Here is a 15,522-nt window from a genome sequence, read left to right as displayed (position 1 = left end):
TTGTTCATCAACCGTGACGGTTTGGAGGTTGCCCTCGAGACGCTGCCTGTCTTTTACCAGGACCTGATCACTGTTTGGAACATGGTCAAATCACTCCGCGCCTACCCTCCGGCAGGAGTAGCGGCTGTTGTCAGGGAGCTGTTGCTCAGGAATCCGCACCTCTATACACGCGTGGCTGTCGGAGGGGAGGGCTGTGGCGGTGAGGGTGACCAGGGTCAGGGATGTGCTGGGTGTCAGGGGTCTGGGCTGGACGCTACCGCAGGACCTAGCGAGCAGGGCAGCGGTAGACGTCCGGTACGTGGCCACCACCATCCCACGCCTTAAAACAGCGGTGCTCGGACCTGACGTAGTGCACCAGTTGGAGGACGCTCAGGTGTGCGGTGGGATCCCGTCCACGCTCACCCCCGCCCGGACGGAATTTCACATTGGCCCCAAGGTCCCGTACTTCCCGAGGGAGCCTGTGCCCCACAACCTGAGCTGCCTCTGGAATTTTAATTTTGTTCTTTTTTTTTTCTGGGGGTAAAAAGGTGGGCCCTGTATCGACTGCTGCTGCACACCGTCCACCTCTTCTCCCTCATCCACCGGCCAGACACGCCTTGGCGTGCCCATTTGCCACTGGGCGGTGGGATCCCCAGTGGAGGGCTCTCTACTTGGGAGTCCTCCCCCTTTCTCTCGGGGATCTGGGGTGGAGGGCGCTGCACGCGGCAGTCCCCTGCAACTGCAGATTGCGGTGGTTCACTGACTCCCAGCCCAACTGCTTGTTCTGTGGCGTCCGTGGACAATGTGTATATTGGGTGTAAATGTTTGCACTCCCTTTTTGATTTTTTTCTTAAAAACCTCCTCCTCTGCTTTTGGTTGCACTTCAGTCCCACGCTCCTGATCTTAGGGCACCCGGTACGCAGGAGAGAGGGCAGGTCCGAGGACCTCCTCGTGGGTCTGCTCCTGGGCCTGGCCAAACTGGCCATCAACAGGTCCAGGCAGCGGGACATGGAGGGGGTCGTTAGGGCTGACTGCCTGCCCCTCTTCCGGGGTTACGTTAGGGCCCGGGTGTCCTTGGAGAAGGAGCACGCGGTCTCCACCAACACCCTGGAGTAGTTCAGGGAGAGGTGGGCGTCGCAGGGAGTGGAGTGCATCATTTCTCCCTCCAACTCTATTTTGATTTCGTCTCTACCCTCCCCTTCACTGTTTTGATCACACAGCATTGCCCTTTTGTGAAGGGCACTGCTTGTCACTGGCCACTCAGGTGTTTCCTTTCTCCCTAGTGGTGGAAATTCGAATAAAGATTCGTACACCTTGTCTCTTTCACTGTATCTCCCACCTGCACACACACAACAAGGGTGCTGGGGAAAAAATAAGCACGACCGTAGTTAGGCAGTAGTGTTGGGGAAAGAGGGGGGAAAAAATATATATATTCGGTGTGGGTGTTTGCACTCCCTTTTTGATGTTCTCCGAAGCAGAAGAAAAATAAAAATAGGAGCGTTCACACAGCATTGCCCTTCGATGTGAAGGGCAGTGCTTGTCACTGGCCACTCGGGTGTTTCTTTTCTTCCTGGTGGTGGAAACTGAATAAAGATTAATGCTCCTTGTGTCTTTGACTGTGTCTCACACCTGCACGCACGCAACATGGGTGCGGGGGAATAAATAAGCATTACCGCAGTTACGTTAGGGCCCGGGTGTCCTTGGAGAAGGAGCACGTGGTGTCCACCAACACCCTGGAGTAGTTCAGGGAGAGGTGGGCGTCGCAGGGAGTGGAGTGCATCATTTCTCCCTCCAACTCTATTTTGATTTCGTCTCTACCCTCCCCTTCACTGTTTTGATCACACAGCATTGCCCTTTTGTGAAGGGCACTGCTTGTCACTGGCCACTCAGGTGTTTCCTTTCTCCCTAGTGGTGGAAATTCGAATAAAGATTCGTACACCTTGTCTCTTTCACTGTATCTCCCACCTGCACACACACAACAAGGGTGCTGGGGAAAAAATAAGCACGACCGTAGTTAGGCAGTAGTGTTGGGGAAAGAGGGGGGAAAAAATATATATATTCGGTGTGGGTGTTTGCACTCCCTTTTTGATGTTCTCCGAAGCAGAAGAAAAATAAAAATAGGAGCGTTCACACAGCATTGCCCTTCGATGTGAAGGGCAGTGCTTGTCACTGGCCACTCGGGTGTTTCTTTTCTTCCTGGTGGTGGAAACTGAATAAAGATTAATGCTCCTTGTGTCTTTGACTGTGTCTCACACCTGCACGCACGCAACATGGGTGCGGGGGAATAAATAAGCATTACCGCAGTTACGTTAGGGCCCGGGTGTCCTTGGAGAAGGAGCACGTGGTGTCCACCAACACCCTGGAGTTGTTCAGGGAGAGGTGGGTGCCACAGGGCGTGGAGTGCATTATTAATAAATAAGCATTACCGCAGTTGGGCGGTAGTGTGGGGGTAATAAACATAGGAGCATCAGGCATCTCGTTATTCCGAGAGCTGGATCAGTGTCAAGGACACTCCACTTATATATAAAGGGTGACTTGACGACTGATACTGAACTGTGCGGAGTTACTTCAGTGGCAATAAAAGTAAAGCACGGTCCTGAAGCAATTCATTCACAACAGTCGTCCGTGAGTTGGGGTATGCATTTCTGGCAGCATGCCATTATTTAGGAAGATTGACTCGTTTGATTCTGTCGTCGAAGACTGGGCCCAGAACGTGAAAAGAATGCATTTTGTCTGAGCAAACAACATCGGTGCAGATGAAAAGAAATGAGTAATTCTCCTGATGGCTTGTGGAGCTACAGACTTTTCAGTTATTGGAAGCCTAACATTCCCTGAGGTGTCAGATACTAAAAATCTTTCAAGAATTGACAGATTTAGATTAAGACTCCTCAAATTCTGAGATGCAATCGTTTTTTACTCACTACTCAGAGAACCAGGGGAATCCTTATTAGGATATTTGACTAGGTTAGGATGACTGGTAGAGGCATTTTGGAAAGGCAAGTCAGGGCAGGGCTTATACACTCAATGGAAATGTCCTGGGGAGTGTTGCTGAACAAAGAGACCTTGGAGTGCAGGTTCATAGCTCCTTGAAAGTAGAGTCGCAGGTAGATAGGATAGTGAAGATGACGTTTGGTATGCTTTCCTTTATTGGTCAGAGCATTGAGTTTAGGAGTTGGGAGGTCATGTTACAGCTGTAAAGGATGTTGCTTACACCACTTTTGGTGCAATTCTGGTCTCCCTTCTATAAAAAGAATATTGTGAAGGGTTCAGAAAAGGTTTACAAATATGTTGCCAGGGTTGGAGGGTTTGAGCAATAGGGAGGCTGAGGGGTGACCTTATAGAGGTTTATATAATCATGAGGGGCATGAGTAGGGTAAATAGACAAGCTTAGGGTGAGAGGAAAAAGATTGAAAAGGGTTCTAAGCGGAAACTTTTTTCATGCAAAAGGAATGGAATGTATGGAATGAGCTACCAAAGGAAGTGGTGGAGGCTGGTACAATTACAGCATTTGAAAGGCATCTGGATGGGTATATGGATAGGAAGTTTTGGAGGGATATGAACAAAGTGTTGGCAAATGGGGCTAGATTAGTTTAGGATATCTGGTCGGCATGGACGAATTAGACTGAAGAGTCAGTTTCTGGGCTGTACATCTCTGTCACTCTATGAGAAGCAGTTGGTTCAGTCACCACTGATTGTAGTGAAAGATTCGGGCTCAAAATTGGTTGAGAAAGATTCAGTTAGATTGGCTCAACACTTTTCAATTAGAAAATGGCTGCCTGAAAGAAGTCCAAATTAAATATCCAGGAGTTTTTCAATGTTCATGTTGACCAGGAAGCAATTCCACGGTTCTATAAGGCCCGCTCAATGCCATTCACCTTATGTGCAAAAGTAGAGGCAGAAATCAGGAGACTGAAAAGTGAAGGAATTATCAAACCAGTGGAATTGACAGCACTGCTCAGACCGATTATGAAGCCCACGAGGTCTGTTCATCTTTGTGGGGATTTTAAACAAATGGTGAACCATTTTTTTTTTGTAGCTCAATAAATACTCAATCTCTCACATAGAGGATTTATATGCAAAGCTGGCAGGAATGCTATCCTTCACGAAGCTGGACATGAACCATGCAGACTCACAACTACGGTTACATGAAGATTCCCAGAAGTATGCCACACTTTATACCATGATGGCTTGAACCAATATGCAAGATTGCCTTTTGGGGTATTTATCAGCCTGTGCTATTTTTCAGTGGATGATGGAGAACATTTTGCCAGGTCTACCCCAGGTTGCCATTTATCTAGATGATGTACTAATAACAGAGAAGACCAAGGAAGAGTACTTACAGAGATGCTTCTCCCAGGTGGGGTTGTATGCCTTAGAAGGGAACAATATTTGTTCCAGGCACCCCAAGTGATCTACTTGGGCAACAAGGTCGACAAGACTGGGTTGCATCCATTAGAAGTTCTAGTGAGGGCGAACAAAGGCGCCCCCACTCCCACATCTGTACTGAAGCTTAGGACTTTTCTTGGGCTGGTGAATTATATGGGAAGGTTCATTCACAACCTGGCCTCCTTCCTAGCACCTTTGCATCAACTTCTAAAAAAGGGTTAGCGTTGTAAATGGTCATGTGGCCAAACCATAACTTTCATGGAAATGAAGAAATAGCTACCATCCTCTAAGGTGTTGGCATACTATGATAACAAGTGAGATATCATTTTGATATGTGATGCTGCCCGATATGGTATTGGGGTAGTATTAGCTCAGAGGTAGCCCAATAGAGAGGAATTCCCAATAATGTATGCAATCAGGACTTTGGCTAATGCAGAGTGTTACTACACCCAGACAGGAGAATGAAGACTTGGCGTTCATATTTGGAGTCAGGAAATTCCTCCAATAACTTTATGGTGTAATAATAACAGACCACAAACCTGCCAGGTCTACTTAAAGAGGATGATGCAGTGCCACCCTCACCTTCAGGATGAACTCAGTGGTGGGCTGTATTACTATATGCACATCATTACAAGTTGGAATGCTGTCCAGGAGGCCAAGTAGCAAATGCAGATGCATTGAGCCATCACCGCTGGGAGAGTCCATAATGGTTTTAAATTTTCTGGACACACTTCCAGTTACAGCTGGCAATATCAGATATTGGACGTAGAAAGATCCAGTCTTGACAAAACTGAAACAGCTGGTGGTGGGGGGGACAATAAAGGGCCATCATAACCAGCATTGAAAGCTTTTTGGGCCTGGAGAGACCAGAACACAGTAGAGGATAACATATTATTATGGGAAGTGAGAGTGATTGTCCCAAGCGAAGGTCATTACTGGCTGAGTTCTGTCAGGCTCAATCAGGGCTTTCCAGATGTCTACTGGCCAGCATTGGATAGCAGCATTGGTGTGACTGTGTTCAGAGCCATTAAGCTTTCGCAGAGCCATTAAGACAGCCAAGGACCAATACCAATCCAAACTAGAGACCCAGACAGAAACCTGGCGATGATGGCGAGGACTGAATTACATCACAGGGTTCTAGAAAGAGACAGTGCAAGATAGCAGACGATAACACCAGATCGTCTCAACAGATTCTATGCTTGCTTTGAGCAGAACTTTGGCACAAAGGCAACACCTATTCCAACAAGTCCTGACGAACCTATCCCAACAGTCATTGTATCAGAGGTCAGATCAGATTTCCTTCATGTGAATCCAAGGAAAGCGATGGGTCCAGACGGTGGACCAGGCCGTGCACTCAGAGCACGCGCAGATCAACTGGCAGAGGTCTTCTCAAACATCTTCAGCCTCTTCCTGCAGCAGGCCACTGTCCCTGCCTGTTTCAAGAGGGCCAGCATCATCCCTGTACCTAAGGAGGCTCATGCAGCATGTCTCAATGACTACGGCCCAGTGGCCCTAACGTCGGTGGTCATGAAGTGCTTTGAAAGGCTGGTCCTGGCATTAATCAACTCCAGCCTCCCCACTACTCTTGACCCACTTCAATTTGCCTATCGGACCAACAGATCCACATCAGGTGCCATACCACTTGCCCTTCACTCCTCCCTAGAACATCTTGACACTAAGAACAGCTACATAAGAATCCTACTCATTGACTACAGTTCAGCCTTCAACACTTTAATCCCCTCGAGACCAATTACTAAACTTAGTGATCTCGGACTAAGCCCCACTCTCTGCAACTGGATCCTCAGTTTCCTGACCCACAGGCCACAATCAGTGAAGATTGGGGACAATATTTCATCCTCACTAACACTTAACACTGGAGCCCCCCAAAAGTGCATACTCAGCCCCCTACTGTACTCACTGTATACCATGACTGCGTTGCCAAATACCAGACTAATGCCATTTACAAGTTCGCTGATGACACAACCATAGTTGGTCGAATCTCAGATGGCGACGAAACAGACTACAGATGGGAGTCCTGGAAAAATGGTGCACTGAGAACAACCCAGCTCTCATTGCCAGCAAAACCAAGGAACTCATTGTTGACTTTTGGCGGGATGTTACTCATACCCCCCCACACACATTAACAGCACAGAGGTGGAACGAGTGGAGAACGTCAAGCCTCTGGGAGTGGTCATCCACAACAAGCTTTCTTGGACTCTTCATGTGGACACACTGGTTACAACGTCTCTTCTTCCTCAGGCAGCTGAGGAAATTTGGCATGATGGCAAATACCCTCGCCAATTTTTATAGGTGTGCCATTGAGAGCATTCTGTTTGGATGTATCATTATCTGGTATGGCAACTGTACCATTCATGATCGGAGACGGTTACAGAGAGTGGTGAACTCGGTCCGGACAATCACAAAGGCCAACCTCCCATCTATAGCATCCATCTACCAGGCCCGCTGTCAAGGAAAGGCTGCCAGCATTCTCAAAGATCCATCCTACCCTGGCAATGTTTTTCTACAACCTCTACCATCGGGGAGAAGGTACAGAAGCCTGAACACACGCACCAGCCGGTTTTGCAACAGTTTCTACCCAACTGTTCTCCACCCTCTCCTCCCTGACCTATCACCTTCATCTCCTCCCCCACTCACCCATTGTACTCTATGCTACTTTCTCCCCACCCCCACCCTCCTCTAGCTTTTTTCTCCATGCTTCAGGCTCTCTGCCTTTATTCCTGATGAAGGGCTTTTGCCCGAAACGTCGATTTCGCTGCTCGTTGGATGCTGCCTGAACTGCTGTGCTCTTCCAGCACCACTAATCCAGAATCTGGTTTCCACCATCTGCAGTCATTGTTTTTACCTCTTCCCTACTGTTGTTAGAATGGACTCACAAACTCCTAACATTCGCCTGTACCTGTGTTTTTGTTTTTGCCGCTGTTCACCTATTGTTTACGATCTTTGCTACTTAACTCTGTGATCTGCCTGTATTACTCACAAGACAAAGCTTTTCACTGTGCCTTGGTACAAGTGACAAGAAATTCAACTCAATTTAATTCCAGAGTGTCAACAAGGACAAACGTTGCCACAAACAGCACCCCCACATTGTTGGGGTTTGCCAGGTTCAACCTGGACTCAGTTACATGTCGACTAAGCAGGTCCATTCATGGGCTCAATGTTCTAAGTCATTGTGGACACCCACTCAAAGTGGCTGCACATGCATAGAATTCAGTCATCAGTCACACGGATAACAAGAGGAAAAATTGCACCTGTATTTTGCAGTTCACAGACTCCTGGAAATGTTGGTCACAGACAATGAGCTAGCATTTACCAGCAGGGAATTTGAATATTTGTTGAACGGTATTTGACATATAAGAGCAGCTCCATTTCATCCATCATCCAATAGTCTGGCAGAAGGTGCAGTTCAAACTTTATTTGATACCAAACTGTCCTGGTCCCTATTTAATTGTAGGACCACCCCTCACACAATTACAGTGATAGCTCCAGCAGAGTTGCTCATGGGGAGATGACACTGCACCAGGTTAAATCTGATCCACCTGGACCTGAAGTGAGGGTGAAATGGCGTCAGGAACACCAATTCTGGACACAAGACTCCACTAAGTGAGAGAGACAGGGGATACAGTTGGTGTAAGAACCATGGGAATGGCCCTGCATGGGTAAGATGCATGGTCAACACACAACAGTGGCAAATAAAGTTTGGGTAGGTGTGACAGTACTGAACAAGCACATGGACCATATGAAAGCTGCAAACTTGCAAATGGGGTGGGAGCAAGTTTGTCCGGCTCCTCAGAACAGTCAGAAAGGCTGAAGGAACCTATGGGTTCTCTCTCTCCGCGTGTTGAAGAGACTTCAGAATATGAGATGGACACAGCAAATCTCACCGCCGCAATGCCTTGGCCACCTTAAGAGGAGAATAAATTTCTTCCGAGACGGTCGAGGTGCCAGAGGTGGGCTTCTGTCCATCACATGCCACCCATATCTGAGGCTGAGTCAGACGAACCTGACCTGGCACTAGAATTCCTCAGGAGGAGCTAGAATAAGAAAAGAACTAGCCGGCGCACTTGAACTCAGATGGGGAGGGATGGAGTGATTCCACCAAGGTCTGCCATAGAATTTGAGTTCCTTGATTGGACCAGATTAATAGATCCCTGGCTGACAGATAAGAACAGGAGTGTTTTCCTACTGAGGAGGAGAGTTTGCTCTCCACGCAATCCCCCCCCACCCCCTTGTTTCAGATGGACTTTTTTTTGGATTTTTTGTTTGTTTTTCTTTGTCGTTTGTTGTGAGTGTTTTTTTCTGGGTTTTCAAAAAAAAACACTGCAATGTCTAACATCCTGTTCACTCTGAGGGAGGTGGGATCAGTGGTGGTGGGATACTAGCCTCTCTGGAATTATTTCAAAAAGGTTGACTCTGCTTTCTCTCCACAGATGCTTTCTCTTCTTCCAACAATTTTTGTTTTCACTGAAGAGCTGACTGATGTTTAGAGGTAATTTTGTAGTGTGACTCTAATTTTGCACATGCAGTTGCAGTGCTCCACCTAGTGGTGGTATTGGCCAAAAACACAGTCTTTTTACCCAACGTAGTTTCATTTTAAAATCAACCTGCTCAGATATTTTGACACACCTTTGTGGCAGGTTTGTATTCAGACCTTCTGGCCCAGTTGTAGGAACATTACCATTATGCCATAAGAGACCCTCTAAGATAGATTATTTTCTGTTTGCCTTAATACTGAAACTAAGAGTGAAGTGTTGGAAAAGCACAGGCGGTCAAGCAGCATCCAAGGAGCAGGAGAGTTGACGTTTTGAGCATAAGCTCTTCATCAGGAATGTGGGGATGGCCCAAGGGGGCTGAGAGTTAAATGAAAGGGGCTGGGGGGAAGGTAGCTTGGAATGCGATAGGTAGATGAAGGTAGGGGTTAAACTGATAGGCTGGAGAGGAGCGTGGAGCAGATAGGTGGGAAGGAAGATGAACAGGTAGGAAATGCAAGTCATGGAGGAGGTGGAGGACGTGGATGGTGTCCCGAACATATGTGGGGAGTTTGTGGACCAAGGGGGATGGGATGGTGTCAGGGTAGGCAGAGATAAATTTGGTGGGGCAGGAGCAGGAGCAGGCGGAGACGATGGGTCAACTGGGGCTGTCAGGTTTGTGAATTTTCGGTAGGAGGTAGAACTGGGCAGTGCGGGGTTCCCGGTCTATGAGGTTGGAGGCTGTGGATGGGAGATCACCTGAAGTGATAAAGTTGTGGATGGTCTGGGAGATAATGGTTTTGTGATGGGAGGTGAGGTCGTGGTCAAGGGGGCAGTAGAAGGAGGTATCCATGAGTTGGCATCCCTCCAGACCTCCCACTCACTGAGGACGAATGATCAGTCCTCAGCAAAGGACTCACCTTCATCCCCCTCCGTCCACGCATCAATGAATTTAATACACGCCGTGACATCGAACACTTCTTCCATCGCCTCCGCCTCCGAGCTTACTTTCACAATCAGGACTCCCGCCCACCTTCCGAGGACCCCTTCGCCCACCTCCAACACACTGCATCCACCTGGACACCCCGCGCTGGCCTATTACCTGCCCTCGACCTCTTCATTTCCAACTGCCGCCGGGACATTAACCGCCTCAACCTGTCAACCCCCCACCCCCACTCCAACCTCTCACCCTCACAACACGCAGCCCTCCAATCCCTCTGCTCTAATCCCAACCTCACCATTAAGCCAGCGGATAAAGCGCAGTGGTAGTCTGGCACACTGACCTCTACACCGCTGAAGCCAAACGCCAACTCGAGGACACCTCTTCCGACTGCCCCCTTGACCATGACCCCACCCCCCATCACCAAACCATCATCTTCTAGACCATACAGAACCTCATTACCTCAGGAGATCTCCCACCCACAGCTTCCAACCTCATAGTCCGGGAACCCCGCACTGCCCGGTTCTACCTCCTTCCCAAGATCCACAAGCCTGACCACCCTGGCCGACCCATTGTCTCAGCATGCTCCTGCCTCACTGAACTCATCTCTACCTACCTCGACACTGTCCTATCCCCCCTAGTCCAGGAACTCCCCACATACGTTCGAGACACCACCCACGCCCTCCACCTCCTCCAAGACTTCCGTTTCCCCGGCCCCCAACGCATCATCTTCACCATGGATATCCAATCCCTCTACACCTCCATCCGCCATGACCAGGGCCTCGAAGCCCTCCGTTTTTTCCTCTCCAGACGTCCCCAACAGTACCCTTCCACTGACACTCTCATTCGTTTGGCTGAACTGGTCCTAACCCTTAACAATTTCTCCTTTGAATCCTCCCACTTCCTCCAGACCAAAGGAGTAGCCATGGGCACACGTATGGGCCCCAGCTATGCCTGTCTCTTTGTTGGCTATGTAGAACAGTTGATCTTCGTAATTACACCGGCACCACTCCCCACCTCTTCCTCCGCTACATTGATGACTGCATTGGCGCCACCTCGTGCTCCCGCGATTCATCAACTTCACCAACACATTCCACCCTGACCTTAAATTTACCTGGACCATCTCTGACACCTCGCTCCCCTTCCTGGACCTCTCCATCTCCATGAGTGACGACCGACTTGACACTGACATTTTTTACAAACCCACCGACTCCCACAGCTACCTGGATTACACCTCTTCCCACCCTATCTCTTGCAAAAATGCCATCCCGTATTCCCAATTTCTCTGCCTCCGCCGTATCTGCTCCCAGGAGGACCAGTTCCACCATAGAACACACCAGATGGCCTCCTTCTTTAGAGACCGCAATTTCCCTTCCCATGTGGTTAAAGATGCCCTCCAACGCATCTCCGCCCTCAGACCCCACCCCTCCAACCGTAACAAGGACAGAACGCCCCTGGTGCTCACCTTCCACCCTACAAACCTTCGCATAAACCAAATCATCCGCCGACATTTCCGCCACCTCCAAAAAGACCCCACCACCAGGGATATATTTCCCTCCCCACCCCTTTCCGCATTCCGCAAAGACCGTTCCCTCCGTGACTACCTGGTCAGGTCCACACACCCCTACGACCCACCCTCCCATTCTGGCACTTTCCCCTGCCACCGCAGGAACTGTAAAACCTATGCCCACACCTCCTCCCTCACCTCTATCCAAGGCCCTAAAGGAGCCTTCCACATCCATCAAAGTTTTACCTGCGCATCCACTAATATCATTCATTGTATCCGTTACTCCCGATGTGGTCTCCTCTACATTGGGGAGACTGGGCGCCTCCTAGCAGAGCGCTTTAGGGAACATCTCCGAGACACCCGCACCAATCAACCAAACCGCCCCGTGGCCCAACATTTCAACTCCCCCTCCCACTCTGCCGAGGACATGGAGGTCCTGGGCCTCCTTCACCGCTGCTCCCTCACCACCAGACACCTGGAGGAAGAACGCCTCATCTTCCGCCTCGGAACACTTCAACCCCAGGGCATCAATGTGGACTTCAACAGTTTCCTCATTTCCCCTTCCCCCACCTCACCCTAGTTTCAAACTTCCAGCTCAGCACTGTCTCCTTGACTGATCTGGACTTGTCCGACCTGCTTATCTCCTTTTCGACCTATCCACTCCACCCTCTCCTCCTTGACCTATCACCTTCATCTCCTCCCCCACTTACCCATTGTACTCTATGCTACTCTCTCCCCACCCCCACCCTCCTCTAGCTTATCTCTCCACGCTTCAGGCTCACTGCCTTTATTCCTGATGAAGGGCTTTTGCCTGAAACATCGATTTCGCTGCTCCTTGGATGCTGCCTGAACTGCTGTGCTCTTCCAGCACCACTAATCCAGTATTTGGTTTTCAGCATCTGCAGTTATTGTTTTTACCTCCATGAGTTGGCGCCTGGTTTCAGTGGTGTAGAGGTTGGTGCACCAAATTACCATAGTGCTCGCCACCCTCCCCTGTCGCTGGTTTGATTGTGTGGTTGGGTTTGTAGTAGAAGGCTGTGTGTTTCGAGGATGAGAGGTTGAAGTGGGTGAGGAGGGTGAACCAGTTGAGGCGGTAAATGACACGGCAGCAGTTGGAAATGAAGAGATCGAGGGTGGGTAATAGACCAGCACGGGGTGTCCAGGTGGATGGGGTGTGCTGGAGATGGGTGGAGGGTCCTCAGAGGGTGGGCGGGGGTCCTCACCTTCCACCCCACCAACCTCCAGATCCTCACATCATCCTCCGCCACTTACATCCAGACCCCCACGAGGGATATATTCTCCTCCCCACGCCTATCTACATCCTGGAGAGACCATTCCCTTCATGATTCCCTTGCATTCCCTCCTCCATCAACCTACCCTCCATTCCTGGCACCCTCCCCTCCACTGCAAGAAGTGCAAAACCTGTGCTCACACCTCCCCCCTCACCTTCATCCAAGGCCCCAAAGGACCCTTCCACATCCGACAGAGATTTACCAGTAATTCCACACACGCTATCTACTGAATCCGTGGCTGTTGATGTGGAATCCTCTACATTGGGGGGAAGAGGACACCAACTTGTGGAACGTTTCAGAGAACATCTCTGGGACACACACATGAAGCAAACCCATCGCCTCATGGCTGAACGCTTTAACTCCCCCTCCCACTCTGCCAAGGACATGCAGGTCCTGGGCCTTCTCCATCACGAAACTCGAGCCACCCGACGCCTGGAGGAAGAATACCTCATCTTCCGCCTTGAGACATTCCAACCACACAGGATCAATGTGGATTTCACGAGTTTCCTCATTTCCCCTCCCCCCACCTTATTCCAGATCCAACCTTCCAACTTGGCACCGCCCTCTTGAACTGTCCTACCTGTCCATCTACCTTACCATATAACTGCTCCACCCTCCTCTCTGACCTATCACATTCACCCCTACTTTCATCTACCTATCGCATTCCCAGCTACCTTTACCCCAGCCCCATGCCCTCCCATTTATCTCTTAGCCCTCTTGGGCCATCCCCGCATTCCTGATGAAAAGCTTGTTTTCGAAACGTTGACTTTTCTGCTCCTCGGATGCTGCCTGACTGGCTGTGCTTTTCCAGCACCACACTCTTTGATTCTGATCTCCTGCATCTGCAGTCCTCACTTTCTCCTCCTTTATATTCAAACTACTCAAACAAATGGCCAGGAGTGCCAGCAACATGAGTCATCATGCTTCCAGCTTTGCCCTGTTATGTATTCATCCCAATACATAAAGGAGTTATTCGGGATTATTACAGATTTATGACAACATTTTGTGAGGTTATTTTATTTGAGTTTGTTTCATCCTTTCTTTAAACAAATAATATTTATGTTGGGGCACATATCAAATTGTGGGCATAATGGTCTATTGAAGTTAAGATTTTCCATTAAAGTCTGGTAATACTGTATGCTTTATTTGAACCAAACATTAATTGTGACATAATTGTTAATTGTTCTGAATAAGGCTTTATTACCTCAGCTATTCTGTGTTAAAGATTAGATTACTTACAGTGTGGAAACAGGCCCTTCGGCCCAACAAGTCCACACCGCCCCGCCGAAGCGTAACCCACCCATACCCCTACATCTACATCTACCCCTTACCTAACACTACGGGCAATTTAGCATGGCCAATTCACCTGATCTGCACATTTTTTGGACCGTGGGAGGAAACCGGAGCACCCGGAGGAAACCCACGCAGACACGGGGAGAACGTGCAAACTCCACACAGTCAGTCGCCTGAGGCGGGAATTGAACCCGGATCTCCGGCGCTGTGAGGCAGCAGTGCTAACCACTGTGCCACCGTGCCGCCCACATTAACAACAGTTAATAGCAACTGTTAAATAAATAAATTAAAAACTGGTCATAAAGGAAAAGTAAACTGCACAAGATCATTTAGAAAACTTGAAAACGAAAACAAGATCAAATGAGTGAATATCTTTCAGAATGTTTATTTATTCTTCTGAAATCTTGAAATTAATAATGTACAAAGTGCTGACAATGCATACTGATGAGAAAGTTGAAATGCAAGTTCACATTACAAACCTGTTAAGGCCTGCAAGATGACAAAGTGAAATTTCAACTAAGATGAAAAGGCAGAAATTGCTGTATTACTGTTGATTGGATTCAATGTTGGCGCAGCATGCTGACTAACAGTGTGCTCAGAATTTCTGCCTACATTTTCCATACACTGATGTAGGGACATACGTTATCAGCCATTCTTGACTGGACAAGGCCTATGAAGATCAAAAGCAAGGCACAGCACCACTAGCATAGAGGTAGGTTCTGTGAAAGGCCCTAATAGAGAATCCAATCTATTTTGTTTTTTTCTTGCAGCCAATGGGCCACAAGTTTTTACTTTGACATATTCAGGTAATTTCTGTAGTATTCTCATATAATTATTGCCTGCCACAATCTGGCATTCACAATAATTTGACAAGCCTGCACGCTACACAGTAATTGACTTCATATCGCTATTTCAAGCTTGGATGAAGGTAATACCCCAAGCATTTGATTTGATTTATTGTTGTCACATGTCCCTGAGTACAGTGAAAAGATATGTTTTGTGAGCACTACAGGCAAATCATAACATACAAGGACATACAGATCATAGGATGTTTAGACAGAGTGAGGCATACAGGTGCACAAAAGCCCAGATAACATTAGATTTGAAATTAGAGAAGTCCATTCAGCAGTCCAATAACAGTGGGGAAGAAGCTGTTCTTGAACCTGTTGGTGTCCTGTTTAGACTTCTGTATTTTTTGCCTGACAGAAGAGCATTGCTGTGAGGAACTAACAATATATGGACAATCAATAGGGAACACAAGCAAGGCTATGAGGAATGATGGTATCAGGATTAGGAGGAAGAGCTGGCTTGAACATAGATTAGTTAGCTAGAGGTGCTGACATGTGGAATTGTGATGCTGTGGCAGTAACAGAGACCTGGCTGAAGGAAGGACAGGAGTGTGTGTTAAACATCCGAGATACAGGCTGTTGAGGTGTTACCCAAAAGGAGTACTTCAACCTTCCATGGGCAGCGACATTATTCTTCCAGAGGAGTGTATTCATTATTTCTTAAACAGTACCCTATTATGTTCAAATAAAAGACTGACTGAAACAATACTCCGCCTTCTAATGAATACTTTCCATGGGGGGGGGGAGGAATAATAAAACAAAATAAACCTTTATATCTATTCACTATTTT

This window comes from Chiloscyllium punctatum, chromosome 37, assembly GCF_047496795.1.
Source record: "Chiloscyllium punctatum isolate Juve2018m chromosome 37, sChiPun1.3, whole genome shotgun sequence".
NCBI classification, from domain to species: domain Eukaryota; kingdom Metazoa; phylum Chordata; class Chondrichthyes; order Orectolobiformes; family Hemiscylliidae; genus Chiloscyllium; species Chiloscyllium punctatum.
The sequence above is the reverse complement of the archived record's forward strand: the minus strand, read 5'-3'. Positions refer to the sequence as shown.